Genomic DNA, 17732 nt, shown 5'->3' on the forward strand with positions numbered 1-17732 from the left:
CCAAGCACTACCAAGCCTAAGCCACAGACTAAACCCCAGTACACCTCTTGCAGGTATAAAGCACTGTGAGACTGTACAAGCACCACACCTCTCTACTTTTGTCATAATTTTACATTCCAACCTTCCACAAAATTCACCCTGACCTACACCAGTGTAACCCTACCTACAATCAGACAATTATTTCAAGGTAGCACAGCAGCAGTTTGTAGAGCTTGGAGAGCACAGCAAACTGGGAACAATCGTGAGGGATGGTGTCATTGAGCACTAGAGAGTAGGTGATGTGACTCATCCCATTCCTGGCTAGTACAGGATGCTAATTCTGGCTCAAGAACAGCAGTGAGGTGCAAAGGAATGGGAGGAGTGGGGTCTCTGAAAATGATGGGCACATCCTGAGAATGAGACCTGTGTCAGACTGCAACAAAGAATTTCAAAAGGGAATGAGAGAAAACAGTGAAAATAATAAGCTTCCTGCAATTAAAATATTATCAACTCACATTATTTATTTGAAAAACTACAGCTTTCCCCTGTAATGATGAGGAGGATCATACTACACATATATATGCACCAGACATTTTTGAAGCCTACTTTCAAGATACTTAAAAAAATGAAAGTGTAAACTTCATCTTGCAAAAATCTTCTTTCAAGCTTTAGGGTTTTCACAGCCCCAGACCACAGTGACTATTCAAGGAAGGACCCAATGAATCCAACATTTCCTTCCCTTAGGACTGTTGCTAGAGATTCAGTCACCAGTTTCCAAGTCTTTTCTCCCCCAAGAAGGGATCCATTGCTAGGAATTGTACATCAGACCTTCCTGTGACCCTCGTGCTCCATCTCAGAAAATTCCTCCAGCATCCATGATTGGTCTACAGGCAGAGTGCTCAGCAACAAAACATCCATAAACCTCCTAATCAGCACAGCTTATGCTGGGACACCCCTCATTCTACAGCTTTTTTTACATATCTGACCACAAGACATTAAAAAAAAGGAGTTTCCAGCAAACTTTGGCATGAGTGTAGGCTTACATCAGGTTCTTAAATAAGTTCAATTAACTGCCCTAATCATTCTATAATGCCAAAACATCATGCCATGGTATTTGCAAAAAGGAGAGAAGTATTTTTCAGAAGCACTGAAGTCCCCATCAGCAAAAATCCTTCTGGAAATTGCTTCTTTATTTTGATAAACTTTTAGAAGTAGCACCTTTAACTGGTGCTGGGTTGCTGAACAAGCAATGAAAAGGTCAATCCTAGCAACTGGAACTATTTCAGTCTGAGGTGTTATACCATACCTATCTATATTAAAAACACTTTAGCCAGGTTGCAAAGCCAGGTGTTCAATAGTTCAGAGGTCTGCTGAGCTTTTGTGTAGCTTCCTGAAAAGCCTGTATGATGATACAGTCTAATTACATGATCACATCTTATTTTTCTCCAGAAGTTCCCCATCTTATTCAAGAAAAAATGATAATATTACATTTCATCTCCTGTGACTGGTACTTACCCTTCTGCTCCTCTTTACTGCACATTGCTTAAAGTATGCACTAAAGAAAAAATATTTCTTTATGGCTTTTTCCAGTGCTCAACTCTTGCATCCAAGCACTTCAAACAAATTATTCTCACAATAAAACAGGGAGATGAGGTGCTTTTACTGTGTATACAAAACAGGCTCTGCACCTAAGATAATGCACTCCAGACCTTCATCTCAGCCAGCTAACAGCAACTTTCACAACCCTTGACATGATATTTTCTTCTTGACACAGAACAATTTTTAGTCAAAACTGGCTGAAGGAGAACGCCAGAACTCTGGGCACTGAGCAGAACTGACTGAAAAATAATGGATGCACAAATAGCAGATGGTGCTGACAATTCCACAGGAACCCAGGGTGGGCAGAGTGTGTTGGGTTGCAATACAGGCTGTGGCCAGCAATGTGTATTCTGTCCCATCTGTTGGAGCCAGGTGGGGCAGTGACCCTGATCTCCTAGCACATATTATCTGCTAATGGGCCATCTTTAAACCAGCTGGGGCAATCATCTTTATCTTCCCACAGCCCATCCTCCCTCCAGGAGATATCTCCTGTTCATGGCCATTGAGTCCCAGTGCATGACTGATAAAATTACATCATCCCATGGGAGATGCTCCAGCCAGGGGAGCAGCCAAGCCTTTCCTACCCAGATAAAAACTGAGATTTTGGACAGCAAGGAACCTTCTTTCCACTGGATTCCAAAGGAAAGCCAGACCTTTCCACATCATCCCTGGACCTTCAGAGGAAAACTGCACCTTCTCCAGGAGCACTGCTCCAGCTGAACCACATCTGCCACTGCAGGAGGATGCAGCCACCATTGAATGGGGCTGCTGCCACCACCCTGACTGACTGATGGGTGTCAGCTTGGATTCTGACTCTGGCAGGGCTGGGATTGTTCTTTGTAATACTGCATTTCTATTTTAATTTTCCTAGTAAAGAACTGTTATTCATAACTCCCATATCTTTGCCTGAGAGCCCCTTAATTTCAAAATTACAGTTATTTGGAGGAAGGGGGTTTACATTCTCCATTTCAAAGAGAAGCTTTTGCCTTTCTTGGCAGACTCCAGTCCTCCAAACCAGGACACACAGATAAAAGGCAAGGCTCAAACTCCCCTTTCACACATCTTAACCTCTTCTCCCCACAGTTCTCAGCTTCTCCTGCACTCCAGCCCAGGAGTCTTAAACCTTTACAAAGAAAAGTTTATAAAAGAACCAGTATATAAATACAGGTGCCATTGTTGCTGAAGCTTCCCTTAAACATCAGGTTAATGCAGATCTGCAAACTGGAAAGTTTTAGCCCACAGTACTCACAGCTTGATGAGGTTTACAAGAAGGTGCAATAGACCACTTCACCTGAAGGTGCAGCTCCATCTCTGAGTGTGCAAATAATCTTCTTTAAACCCCTGCAGCACAAACAAGCAGAAGCAGTGCTTCCCAGCAGGCCCAGGCTGCCTGGCAGGGCATCCCAGGCTGTCACCTGGCTGCAGCTGGGCTGTCCCCACACACACACAGATGTTCCAGTCCCTATGGAAACAGAGGGGGTGGCAGCACTGAGATGCAAGAGGGGCAGAGGAACTCAAATTAACATCTGCACACAGACTGTGAGCAACTAAAGGACATAATATGTCAGGTTGCATTTGTTCACCACACATCTAAAAATATATTTGCACACTTTTAAGTCTGAACTCTATGCTTTTGATGTTTCCACCATTCCTTTAGTATCCTTTACTAAGTATGGATTTTGCCATTCCATAACAAAAGAGGCAAAAAAGTGACACAGAAGTGCCTCTGCTCCCACTGCCTCCCCTCCCACCATGGGCACATCAGTCAGCACAGCAAGATCTGCAGCTTTCCAAGGAACTAAAAGTAGCAACATTGGAGCAAAAGTATTGAGTGTCAGTGGTGATGATGAGAAAATTTTGTCACGAAAGAACAGATACCATCTGACACATGGAACAGCAGCACTAATTTGGAAATTAGAGACCCAGGCATATGCTTTCTAAAATTATCCATGAAACTAAAACCAAGGGCAACATACTTAAAATACCCTTACAGCAAGCCTGCAGACTGCCTGCATGCACACTGCAGGCCTGCCTTCTGAACTGGACTGGAATCTGCCTTTGGATGAGCAGCTTTAGCCTGTGCATCCCCACCTCAAATGCCAATGCCTCCATCCAGTGCTGTGTGTGTGACATGGCTGGGGAGACACACTCAGACATACCTTGGGTAGCTCTTGTTTCATGCCAGATTGGTCAAAGTATTCCACATTTATTTTAGTGCTGCCTAATTGACTTCCCTCCCCCCAGGATAGCAATAAGCACAGCCAGAACATTTATTTGTTTGATGCAATGTGATTTTCAACCAACTGGAGAAAAACTGGCTTCTCAGTCAGGCTCTCAAGGACAAAAGTGACAGTGCAGACAATATTTATCTGAAAATAGCCCCAGTTGCCCCCACCACAACCCTGCCTTCAGGCAGCTGTCCCTGGGTTGTGGCTGCCCAGTAACTCACCCTGCCCTGACAGAGCCCTCCTGGCATGGAGCAGCACTGGGTCAGTGGCAGCCACAGGCAGACAAGGCACAAAATCTGGGCACTGGTTAAGCAGGACAGTGTTCAGGGATGCTGATTTAGCTCAGCCACAGCTTCCCCCAGGGAGTTTACATTAAAGATAACACCCTCAAGTGCCAATGAGACATCACTAGATACATCAACCACTGGCTCTACAACTTTCTCTTCTTATCAGCTACACCCCACCTTTTCCTCACTCTGCCAAAACCCCCAGTTTAAACAACATCCTGGTGTCAAAAAAGAGACTATGATACCAAACCATGCAGCAGAAGGGCTCTTGCACTGCCGTTTCTTTGCACCCCAGTGCTATCAGTGACCCTCTCTCCTCCCAGGGCTGTGCTGCTCCAGGCAGCTCAGCAGCAGCACCCAGCACATCAGGCAGGGCAACAGAGGTTTTGCAGTGTGGAAAACAGGCACACAGAGGAAGCCTCCAGTGGGAATGCAGCCCTAGGAACAGCCAAGAACAGGAGAGGCAGACCTGGTGCTTCTCAATGACACTGCCATAGTTTGACCCATCCCACCTGTGCATGAAGGGGAGACGTGGATTCAGCATTTACTGGCAAAAAACAAGTGCTTTGATGGTTAATGGAAGGACTTAATGGAGCATTTCACATTAAAAAAAAAGTGTGAATAGGATCAGGGACACTTGCAGAGGAAGAAAAGATTAATATGGGCATTAAGGTGGCATTATATAGCCCAGCAGAGGGAAGAGTAATAAGCAACCAGGCAGGAAGGAAACATGTGGGAGTTACATAGGTAGCCTGGGTAATCAGACAACATATGGCCATTTGAACAGTGAGGCTTTCATGAAATCAATGAGGAATGAATTCTGCCACAAAGTCTGAAAGCACAGAAATTTATTTAAAATGCTAGAGAAACCCCAATGAGTTACACAAATTCTTCAAAAACCAACTTGCAGAAGGCACAACGTGGCTTCATGCTAAGGCTGCAGCCAGCTGCACTGGGTCTGGAGCATTACTCCTTGTAGTTCAGGTTGCACCTGTTTTGATTTCCTGCCCCTGTGCCAGGCTGGTCACTTGCAAGAAAGTGCCAAGCCCTTTCCTCATCACACCAGGCTCTGCTGGTGCAAGAAGTTTAAGGGTGGATAATGAACTCCTAAACCTGTACCCTCTAAAACAGCTACAGAGCTGAGCAGGTGAGGTGATCCTAGATAATCTGCAAATACAAACACTCCCAAAGATTTACCTTCCTCCCAGCTACTCAGCATAATCCCATTATCACCCTGAAGTGGCAGCTTGCATAAGGCAACCACTTGGGAGTATTTCAGGTTAAAACCTACCCAAAAGCCAAGACAAAGCTTACTTAGCACAGCAGACCCAGCTAAAGCTGTGCACCAGCCCTTCAGCAGCTCAGGGGCAGCAAAATTGAGGAGATTTTACACTGATGAGCAAGGCTGCTTCTGTCAGGACAGCTCAGGGTGTCACCCAGGGGGACTGTCCCCTCTGCAGCAGCACGAGCTGCCATCCTCACCCTCAGTGATAGGAAGGGCTCCTGCCCCACCTGCAGGGAGGAAACAGCCAGGTGAATGAGAGCCTTGCTTCTGGCACTCAAAGCAGGGGCTGCAAAGCCTTTGCTGGACACACACATCCTGTTCAGCCTGCTATCCACCAACATTAAATGCCACAGTTTTTCAAGACCCCCAGAGCCTGCAGTGCCACACATTTGTGCCTCCTGCAGATGAAGACTGGAGCCAGAGTCAGGGCTTGCATTTGATGTCTTCAGGATCTAATAAAAACCAGGAAAATACTACAAAAGAAACCAGGATTGTTTCAGAAATTTGAGACAGGTGACAGGGAACAAAAGTCCTTCTCAAACTTTTCAGCAAAAGCTGAGATTTGGGTTTGACAAGATTATCTCAGGTCTCATGGAGACTTTCAAAACTTAAGCCAAGGTCAGGCACAACACAAAAGAAAACAAGTAAATATTCATGTCTGGCTTTATGCCTCTTTATAAAAATTCAGTCCAGCTTCAGTCCTAATTTTCTTATAATTTCTTAGCATTGTTGTCACCCTGTATGAACTAGATGCTATTGATATATGTGCCCAGTGTAAAGATTAATTGAAGAATCACAATTCAGGAGGGGTAACTCAATTCCCTTCTACAGGTGCACTGCAGTATTTCAAACAACTTGTGGCCAGGAATACTTTATTAGTTCCATACAAGAAGACCCATGGCAAATGCTGTTGCTCAGCCTTTGCTGGCTGAAGCTGCTGCACAAATTCCAGATCACAGAAGAGTCAGGGGAGGGGATAAGACAGGGAAGCTGTCAGGGAGTACCTGCTAATTTAAGGACAGAAAATAGAGACAGGTTTACTAGATCAGGATGGAAGGACAAGTGCACAGACCTCTGTTTTAGACTGAAAAGGATGCTCACAGGGAGGACTGGGCCAATGGTACCATTGCTTTTGGCTCCCAAACAAGCAAAAATAGAGTTTAGGGGATGGAGTTTTTCTTTTAGTTGCTTGGTGCTTTCAAGAATAAGAATTAAGCCTGATACATCCCCTTAGTTTTGAGAATAATTATCCAACAGCTTGAAACCTCTTCACCTAATTTGGACAAAAGCAAAGACTATAAAATAACCCTGGTGGTAAAAAACCTTTACAGAAACACATTAATAGAGGTTGTGCCACTACTTGAAGCAGTAAAAAAAAACCCAACAAAAGACAGTGTTACTCTGAGGATGGGAGAGTGAAGCTTTGCAGGCACAGAAAGCTCCTGCCTGGCCAGGGGCTGGTCCCAGCTCAGCTTCAGGTGCTCAGACAAGTTTCTCCCAGCACCTGTACTCACATTTCCACACCTGCTCAAGACCAGAGAGAGCAAAAGAATGTTCTCATCAGCCTCTACTGGGCTGCTCCCTAGACTTGGTTTAATACAGTGGAAGTTTTATTCAGGCAGTCAGTGACCTTGTCCATCCCCAAAGGAATGACCAACCAGCTTCTGGAAGTTTCTGGAACACCCTTGACCCCTCTGTGACACCTGCCTGAAAGGTGCTATCCTGGAAGCAAAACAAGCAGCTCAGACACAGGTTGCACTCAAAGGCATGAAGAAGGTAAAATATTGGTTAAAGCAGAATTTCAAACTAAATATTTAGAAAAAGAGAAACATGTGCAATAGGAAATTCTGGCAACTGGCAATCAGTTTTACAATTTGAAAGCTCTGAATGAGAGTGTCTACATAAGTTGTATTTGCATCAGCTCTTAAAATCAGATCTCAGTCTTGCAGCTGAATCAGAGCTCTGCTCATGGTGCAGAACTTTCTACAGGTCTCACCAAGACAGCCTTTTTTGTGATCTAATATAAATGCCAATTTCAGCATGCAAATTAACTGTGAGGCCAACCCTTTGAAGAGCTGGCTATCCTCAGTTCCCAGCGAAGTCAAGGGAGTCAAAGAATCCATAAAGGCACAGGATCAGAGTAAATTAGAAAAGGGATGATTACAATGTTATGAGATCCTGATACACTCAGTTAGTTAAAGCTTCTGAAGAGTGGAAGTTTAGCCAATAATAGGAGCCAACAGTTCATTCCAAAGAATTGGAGGAAACTAGGGGCAGTCAAATTCTGTTTTTCAGCCTAAATATTATTAATATCTTCCTATATAAGTGGGGAAAAAAAAAAATCAGCTGTAAGTATTCTCTAGGTACAATAATTAAAGCTCCACTGTGACATGTCTCTGCAGACATTTATTTTCCATTAATAGAGGATCAGAATTACAGTTTAATTATTCATAGGGTTCTAAAGAGATACTCTATTTTATTCAAAAAGTCATTGTCTGGATTACAGGAAAAGTCCACCAAGCTCCCATCCACTTTAATAAGGCAAGGCAACAGACAAAGGGCAGCCTCAGGAGGGAGATGGGAGAGCACTGGCAGGGATGTCACCCCAGGCACCCTCTGGGGACATATCCTGGGCCACCTTCCTTTTCATTCCTGCCCAGGTAGGAGGACTCAGCTGCTCAGCAGCATTCCTGCACAGCTGTGTGCCAGCCTGGCACTTCCAGGGGTCACAGAACCCCTCAGCAGGCAGAGCTCAGCTCCTGATTTCTCACACTCCAAAGCCTCAGGTTGGGTTATTCCTGCCCATACAAGCCCGCCCTCCCAAGCTGCAGGTGTGGATGCCAGGCTCTGGACAGAGGCATCCCTGCCCCCCCAGGGGCTATCCCAGCCTGCAGGGCCCGGGAGGGGAGGCTGGCTGCAGTGACAGAGCACACACTGCACTGATGGCTGGTGCCCTCTCCTGGCACCCACAGCCAATTCCTGCTAAATCCTGCCTGGATTGTGACAGACAGAGTGCTCCAGAAAGCACTTCCAGGGCTGTGGGGACATGAGTTAAACTGTACACTAAATATGTAATTTTATAGCACATGAGCACAAGGTACTGACAAAACTCAGAGGAACATGTTTGGGCAAACAAGCTTTCTGCTTCCCAGAGGATCAGACAGTTTAATTCTGATTGCAAATTTCCCAACCTTATAAAAAGAAAATTAAAACACTTTTAAGAAACGCTTCTGATTAGTAAAAAGCCCTTCAATTATTTTAGAACTTCTCAACCAACAAATAATGTGAATATCTAGAAATTTTTCTCTGCATTTATCTTCAAGAGAGCTGGGTATTGGGACTTAAGCCCCTAAACTAGCTAACTATTTCTAGGACATGTTGCTTTAAGTGATAGATTTAAAGCCAGAGATAATGTACATATTCCCCCAGACAGATTCATTCTCTGGTTGAAAGACTTTACAGAAGATTACTGTAAAGAACATTGCAGTTTCACTGAGTATTTGTGCAAAATTGTGAAGACATCAGGAGCAGCTCACAGAGACACAACTTTAATGTTTAAACCAAAGTGCATTGCCTCTTGTCTATAAATAGAAGTCAATTTAACACACAAACATGTATCTCCAATTCTTTACTTTTAAACTAGCAGAATTTTAGAACTGGCCTACTTACTAGTCCCTTCAGTATTAATTACTCATTAGCTCCCCAACCCCACATTTTGTCTTATATCCACAACTGATACAAGCAATCATGAGCAAAAATTCAAGTCAGAATTTTCAAGAGACCTCTCACACAGCTGTTGAAAAAAGGACTCTTATTCCAGATCACTAGCACAAAATAGTCTTCAAATGTGCTTATGAATAAAAAATCATGAGGAGACATAGAGAATTCAAGGTTATCAAGGAACCCATGCACTGAGCTTGCTGTCACAATCAAAGCTGCTCTGAGTTTGCTGACAATAACATGGTAATAAGGTAATAATAGCCATAGAAGGCACTGCAGCCCCAGTCACACAGAGCTATTTGGAAGCTGCAAAGCATGTTTTGATAGAGAAGCTCTTGTTCCATGACTGGATCAGCTTCCAGTCAAACTTAGAGAACACACAGCAGCACGTTTATGGCCAGTGTTCATCTGCCCCCCCTCCAAAGCCCTGTGTGAGCACACAGGACACTGGCCAGGATCCTCTGTGCCCAAGGCTGCTGCTCATGTGTTCCCATGCTGGCCTGGGGTTCCAGACATCACCATCACCTCCAGGGGCTCAGCCTGGACCATTCACTTCCTCTGGGTGAGAGCTGTACAAACAGAGATGGTAGACAAAGAACACAGGAGCTGAAAACCTTACAGCCACCTCATCAGGAACTCACTCAATTGCTTCAGCAGCATTTCTCTTTCCAAACCCACTTTACTCTCAGGCCCAGCATTACAACCTTGGCCCCCAGGACCACCTTGCCCTGCCAGTGTGCTCCAAGGAAAACAGCTCTGCTCCCAAGGAGTCTGTGCCAGAGATGACAGAAGGAATGATGCAATGGGGAGCTGTACACAGGACAGGCTTTTGGGGAGTTTTCCATTTCTAACTTCTGTTTTATGTTCCAGGCTCACTCCTTGGTGATTTTTACATTAACTAGCCCCTTGCCAGGTCCTTTTTTCTTTCCTGAGACCAATGTGCTTTATCAGCTCTCCAACTGAACAGGCTGGAATGGAACAGGGCAACAGCCCTTGGTCCTCCAGTCCTGCTCATCACTCCTGCACCTTCCCTTTCTTCATATCCCAGTTTTCCTGAGAAAGGCCAATTTGGGAATACAGTGGCTACAAAGCAGCAGCACGGCTCACTGCTCAGCTGCACTGGGCTCTGTGGGAGCAGGAGCTTCACTCCCCTGCCTGGCAGACTTTCAGATTTGAAACACACAGTTTAAAACCAGCATCTTCAAAGTGCCAGCCCTCTAGGTCAGAATATAACAGCAATAGAAACAGCAATAAAGTCCCAGTGCATTCCAATACAGGGCTCAGCCTAGGGAGCTCTCTCCAAGCCTGAGAGGGTCCAAAGGACTGACAGGACCACAGCAGCCCCCAGGTTCCCACCAGCACAGCCAGGTGCTCCTCAAGGAGGAATTGCTGTCAAGGCAGAACTTGAGAAAACTTTAACATCTGTACTCTCTTCAAGTGAAGAATCCAGCTGAAGTCAGCTGGCCTTCCCTCAGCACACCACACCACTCTACAAGAGAAACCAAGGGAAAAATAAAAATAGAAAACCAGGAAAGCCACACCTTATGATGCAGGGGGAAACAGAACACCCTTGCTGAGGGGTGGGGAGCAGTGCTGTGGCCCTCTGTTCCATTTTGGCTGTAGAAGCAGTGGAAAGGATAATGCAACAAAGTCCTTCATGACATGGAGGAGCAAAAGAGAACTTTATTTAAAAATAAACTACATTTATATATAGAGTAGTTAGTGCAAAACAGAAAAGGCTCATTGGTCCAAGAGGGCAACACCTCTTTGAAAACATGCTTATGCAAAACATCACACACCCAGCAGGTGTTTAATCATTGTTGTAATTTCTGAGAAAAGGCTGCTTTCCTGGCTCCCAGCAGTATCCTAATGCCAGCCCTCCCCTGGCAGGGCTGCCATCTCAGAGAGCCCAGCAGAGAGGATTTGCTCCTTCTCAGAGACCAGCCCTCATCATGTGCTTCAGGACCACCCACCTCAACAAGCACAGCCAGAGACACTCATTAGAGAGCATCCACTAAACAGGGAAAGCTGCAGAGGCCACACCTCCACAAAGGGTTAAAATATTGGAAGGAGAGTGCCTGCCAAATTCTAGGAACACAAAATGCCAGACCTCCCATATTTTTATTGCAGGCTCTGCAGTAAGAGGCACTCCCTTAGTCCCCACCAAAAAATGTTAGGTCCCTCAGCTTAACAACTTCTAAGGGAGCCCTTTCACACCCTGGAAGCCAAGCCAGGCTGGAATGCAAGTAGGTGGTACATAAGGTTTGTATTAACTCTCATATGTCTAAACAAAAAGGTGTCAAGCACTGAAAGTCATCAACTGCAAAAAGTCTTACAATTTAATTGCAAACACACCCGTTGTCTTCCACCAGAGATGATTAGATCAGCAGTGCCTTTGCCCAGACCCAGAGGAGTCCTTAGAGGAGTTTCTGACCTTCCCAAAGAGCATCCCCATGGTGCAGCCCACACTCACACAGATGTCTCCCTTTGCATTCCAGTGGCCATGGGCTAACAGGACTTTGTTCTGTACAGAGCAGTAAATATGAATATACTTGCTACCCTTAGACCTACAAAACACACTGAAATTATTTTAGGAGACAGTTCCCAATGAATATAACTTCTCCACAAAAGTGCTTTTCTCCAGAAAGGTCTAGTGCCTGGTTTAAGTCTCTGCAGTCTCATCTTCCCTTCTCCATCTGCAAATCTTCCTTTATACTTCTATTTTGCCTCTAATTAAAGGCAAACAACATTAAAATGACTACTTTGTCCATCTCCTAGAGGAAATACATTTCCACAATCAAAAGGTCAACTTCATTAATTTAACCATACAATTTTAAATTGAAAATGTCAGTCAGTTAACTCTGGGGGACAATCTATGACCTGGCTAAAACCCCATTCTTCCCCAGCATTGCAGATTTACATGCACACCTATGCTAAGAGCCCATTTCAGCCTCTCCCAACCTCCCTGGCTCCAGCTCCTCTCAAGCAGCTTTCTGCAGCAGGAGCTGAAGCCAGCTGCCCCTAAAGGAAGGGAACCACTTCTTCAGGTTAATTATACCATGATTAATGAACAGCCTCACTAGTTCCTCAGTATATCCCTCCTGCAAAGTGGAGGCAGAAGTTACCACGAATAGCAGCACCATTAATTTATCTTCTTTCTTGTTTGGTTGGTCTTTAAAAGATTCAACAGAAAACTCTGAAACACCCAGAAACATTCCTTCCTTAAAGCACTCCTATATAACAAAGAGATTCCTCCTTTCCTTCTGCTCATTGCACTAAAATCAGCATGTGGAAAATACCTGTTTCTATCCCAGATAGACAGGGATTAAAGCAATAAGACAGGAAGAGATCAAGCTTCTGGGCCTTCAGGGATCAAAGGTTTTCTCTTTCAGGAAACCCCCTCCTCAATATTCACCCAGCACAGTGAAAGTCCCAGGAGCAGAGAGCAAGAGCAGAGACAAAATTTTGGTCCTGCCCTTGGTTTTAAGGGGTTTTAAAGCAACACCTGCTCTTAGTTAGTGTCTGAATGAGGACACATAACCAGAGTCCTCCCAGACTGATTTATTTCTCCTGTTCAGCATCCCTCAATATGGCTGTTCTTGTGACACAGGGCTGTTGATTTTCATCCTCACCATCTCATGCCACAATTTTCTCTGCCCTATTCTGATAATGCAGCCTGTGAAATTCATGACTGAGATATTTGCAGGTCAGCCAAATTCAAATTCTCATACGTCAGCTTTATCCTGTGGGGGATTTGCTTTATTATTCAGATATCAGTTGGTTGTGATTAACATAGCAGGGGACAGAAATGCTGAGCCATGTTCTTGCAAAAACATGTATTGCTGAGATACCTGTACAGAAAAATGTGCCACTTTGAGATTATGCAAAATTAACAAATTTCAAGCAATCTCGGTTTTCTTACTGTTTCAATGGAGCCCAAATCATGGCTTTTTTATTTAATTGCATTTATCCTGCCTCAGCATTTGATTGGGGAGAATTATTACAACCAAGGCCTGGACTCTGTTGTGTCAATTACAGCCAGAAGACTTTAAAACACAACTCTGTTTTAAAGGCTATTTCTTTCCATACTGACCAACAGAGTGCTTGTTATTCCCCATTCCCCAGATAGGGAACTGAGTAAACCAGTGTTCTGCCTGAAAGTGGAAGAGGAAAATATTTCACCACCAGCTTGAGTTCATCAGGAGCAAATGTTGGGTGTGGTGAGGCCAGTAAGGATGTTCTGGACACCCACCACATCCTGGAAAGGTGAAGAGAAGTGAGAGCAGAGGATACCAATTGGCACAGGGTGTCTGCAGCAGCACAAGGTGAAATCTTGCAGAGGGTAAAAATGCAGCTCTTTGATGGGGCTGAGGGGCACAGACAGCAGCTCACAAGGGGCTTCATTTCTTTGCCCTCGTGGAGCAGCAAGTTTAATTTCATTTGACCCTCTGCTCTGCACCTGCCTTGGCCACCATATCCCACTCTGGGAAACAGGAATTTTCAGAGGCTCAGGTCAAATGCTGACTGTCTGATATCCATCCAGGAGAAAGGGGTCTGTGTGCATCTGGTGGATATATTGCTCTTTGATCTCGTTGCTGCTGATCTAAACCAGTGTGAATTTCACTGAAAATGATGAAGCAATGCTGGCATGGAACCAACATATGTGAGAGGAAACTCAAGCTTCATGCCTCCATGTATTTAAACCACTCTGCCTCCATGAATTGCTGTGTATCACACAATTAAGATAACACATTGCACGGTGCTGGAGCCAGATGAAGCAGCATCTGCCCTTTCCTGAGCTGTTGGACACTCATTGGTACCCATGGTACAGACTGACTGAAAAACAAGAGCATGTGCATGGCTATGCTCCTGTATGGGCTCAGTTTACTGCTGAATATTGCAATCTACAAAATATTCCTGAGCACGGGAACAGGTGACAGGCAATACATGTCCATTTTCTCAGCATGGTCTGGTCCCACCTGTTCAGCATCTTCTTTCTCCCCATCTCATCCCATATGAGTGTGGTAGATGCAGGAGAGGACTACAGCTATAATTTACATGGCATCTCCCCCAGTGGTCCCCATTCTGCAGACTTGTTAATCATGAATGGTTCTGTGAATCAGTTTTTGAAGTATCTGAATCTTCCTTCCTTCCTTCCTTCCTTCCTTCCTTCCTTCCTTCCTTCCTTCCTTCCTTCCTTCCTTCCTTCCTTCCTTCTTTCCTTCCTTCCTTCCTTCCTTTCCTTCCTTCCTTCCTTCCTTCCTTCCTTCCTTCCTCTTCCTGCCTTCCTTCCTTCCTTCCTTCCTTCCTTCCTTCCTTCCTTCCTTCCTTCCTTCCTTCCTTCCTTCCTTCCTTCATTCCTTCCTTCCTTCCTTCCTTCCTTCCTTCCTTCCTTCCTGTCCTTCCTTCTCCTTCCTTCCTCTCCTTTCCTTCCTTACGTTCCTTCCTTCCCCTTCCTTCCTCCTTCCTTCCTTCCTTCCTCCTTCCTTCCTTCCTTCCTTCCTTCCTTCCTTCCTTCCTTCCTTCCTTCCTTCCTTCCTTCCTTCCTTCCTTCCTTCCTTCCTTCCTTCCTTCCTTCCTTCCTTCCTTCCTTCCTTCCTTCCTTCCTTCCTTCCTTCCTTCCTTCCTTCCTTCCTTCCTTCCTTCCTTCCTTCCTTCCTTCCTTCCTTCCTTCCTTCCTTCCTTCCTTCCTTCCTTCCTTCCTTCCTTCCTTCCTTCCTTCCTTCCTTCCTTCCTTCCTTCCTTCCTTCCTTCCTTCCTTCCTTCCTTCCTTCCTTCCTTCCTTCCTTCCTTCCTTCCTTCCTTCCTTCCTTCCTTCCTTCCTTCCTTCCTTCCTTCCTTCCTTCCTTCCTCTTCCTCTTTCTCCATTTCTATCCCTCTCTCTTTCCCTCCTTCTTTCTTTCTTTCTCTTCCTCCCTCTCCTTCCTTCCTTCTCAAGATTAGATCATAAATGATGACAGGAAATTCTTTCCCACAGGTAAGACCTTCAAGTGTCCCAATGGTCAGGGCACAGCTAGGACTGTTAATGGAAAGCAAGGAAATACAGCACAGTTTAGCAACTTTCCAAATGTGTTTCAGGACTGGATCTGTGACTGTGGCACGTTGCTTGTTATGGTGACAGACCAGGCTAAAAAAAATGCCTTTCCCAAGAAGTGACCCACACAGAGGATGTCACTGCTGCAGCCCAGCCAAGTGTCCTTTCCAGGAGGGTCTTTCCATATAGATCCATGCTTCTCCTGGGTGAGGTCTGGAGCAAATTGCCAGTTGCTGATGAAATGTAGAACTCTCTGTTGCTCTCAGTTTTTTAAAGCAGAACCAAAGCTACAAAATATTTGATTTTTATTCAGGTATATATACTTTTTACACCCCAAAGCAGTTGAATAATGAAGTGAAGCATAAAGTTATAAAGAAAGAGGAGCAGAACACAGCAATTTAGGTGAAACCAGAGAAATTAGTCTAATTTCTGCTTAAATACATTGACAGGAATAAGTCCCATCCTAGATCCAGGGAGATAACTGAAGATAGAAATGCCTATTCTATATTTTAATATTACACTTATTACTATTTAAATCAAAGCAGCATTTTGGTTCACAATTCCCCATGGTTACAGAGGTTCTTTTTTTATCCTGAACTGTGTTTGGAGAAGAGGCTTGTCTCTCTCCTACTCAGTGACAGGAAAATAATGTATATTAAAAAAATACTTTTGAAGCCAAGTTGTAAAGGTTTCAAATTTCTTACTATGCAACCAATTCTCACAAGATGCCAGATCTTGGAAATAGGGGTCAGAGACTTTGAGGTTTTCCCACCCTCAATATTTACATTCACAAATGGTTTGCAGCATAAGATTCTGAGAAGTGGTCAGAGTGATTTTCCCATGTTTGTTTATCCACAGTGACACTGTGGACAGCTAGCTCATGAAATAATAATGGGCCTGTTTCAGTGTAATACACAAAGAACTGCACTTCCACTGAGTTCCAAGTCAGAGGGGGCTATCTGTCATTTTTGTAGCTGAACTGAATCAAGTTGCTGTAACCTTCAACCTGTGTTATCTTTCCCTCCCTGCATTATGGAGTTAATTTAAATTACTTCAGACAAAAACCATGGTAGTAGTGGTGCTTCTGTTGATAAAAGTGTGCCTTGGAGCACTGGCCAGGTTGCACACACATGGAATTAAGCACATACAGAGGCCAAAATCCTGGCCTTGGCAAAGTTAATGGGAAATGTTTCAGTATAAACAGGCCTTCTGTCTGTCCTTCCTTGCAGGGAATGAGATAGGAGGGAATAACAAAAATAAGAAGATGATAAATCCTGAGTTCTCAATCACCAATTGTAACTGTGGCAGCAGAGACCTCTACACAGCCCCTTGTTTGGCATTAGAGATTACCCTTTTTCTGCAGGTCTTACACAGAGTCAAGGTCTGAAAAGAGTTTCTAAGAGAATGGCAGAGCAATGTGTTGAATCTTGAGAATCAATCATATACATTATTTCTGAAAGTACCCTGCCAATTTCACCCACACATGTGATGACAACATTCTTTGGTCTAGAGCCTGAACCCATAAGTCACAGGTTTCAGAAAAAGCCCTGTGATTTCCCTCACTACCAGAGGCATGAGCTGTGAATGTTCTGTGCCCCACAGATGTGGGCTACCTGCATGGCACAGCAAAACAGCTGCATCATTGCTCAAGGGGGAGAAGATGGAAGGGATGGCAGCACAGACCTGCACCTCCTCTTTGCCTTGGGTTCCTGCTTGTGCTTTGAGCTTCCAGTGTGTCACATCATCACCAGGAGGACACAAGCAGTCACTGGAGTATTCAGTTTTCCTCAGTGGCTGAAGCAGATAATGAAAGACATCTGTATTCCTGTTGGGAAGGGTTTCCCAGCCTTCCCTAATTGATGTCAGCATCAACACAGCACTTTTGCTGCTATGGCTCAGTAGCATTTATGGTAGGTTTCTTTTTTTAACTATGCTTTCATTTTTTCCCTATTTCCTGCTCTTAGAATCTTGTCCTGTAAATTCCTTGTTTGGGTTTTATGGACTTTTTGATCATATTTCTTAGAAGATAATTCTTTTGAGATGTCACAAGCGCAGAGGAACTTGAAAGAATTACCATTGTTGACAAGATGTTTGGCCATGGACAAGTGTTCCTCATTAAGAACAGGTTCTGTTTTCTACTTATAAAAACAAACTTCCTGCACACTCCAGTTACAAGGAAATGGCCTTATTTTTATAAGGATGTGTTTATGTTTGAAGCCAGCAAGGGGCTTAGTCCTTGTCTGGCCTTTTATCACGTTCATGGTTGCCTTCCCTTGCCCTTGCAGAACTTGAGAGAAATTCCTCTCAGTACACCATCAACCCTTGACCCAAAGCAAAACAAAAGTACCTTAAAAATAATCTTGTGTGCTTGCTGCAGACTGGCACAGAGCTCCACATCAGAATGAGGTCTAGAGTAATCCCACCCATTCTGGGCTCCTGCTGGCTCTGCCCTTGCCTTGCATTACTAATAACAGTTTAGGACTCCTCTGCCATGTTTCTCATCTTGCAGCACATACACTGATGCAAATGGAATGCCAGGAGCAATAGCATGAGCTGCCTGTGGTTATCCAGAAAAGCTGTGACAGAACTCAGTATAGAGC

General features: G+C 44.5%; 1 protein-coding gene across 1 annotated transcript in view; it reads right to left on the reverse strand.

The window, feature by feature from the left end:
* ADIPOQ (adiponectin, C1Q and collagen domain containing) overlaps positions 1-17732 on the reverse strand; it is a 303274-nt gene that overhangs the window by 252151 nt on the left and 33391 nt on the right. The window lies entirely within an intron of this gene.

This window comes from Erithacus rubecula (assembly GCF_903797595.1).
Source record: "Erithacus rubecula genome assembly, chromosome: 11".
In the NCBI taxonomy this organism is placed as follows: domain Eukaryota; kingdom Metazoa; phylum Chordata; class Aves; order Passeriformes; family Muscicapidae; genus Erithacus; species Erithacus rubecula.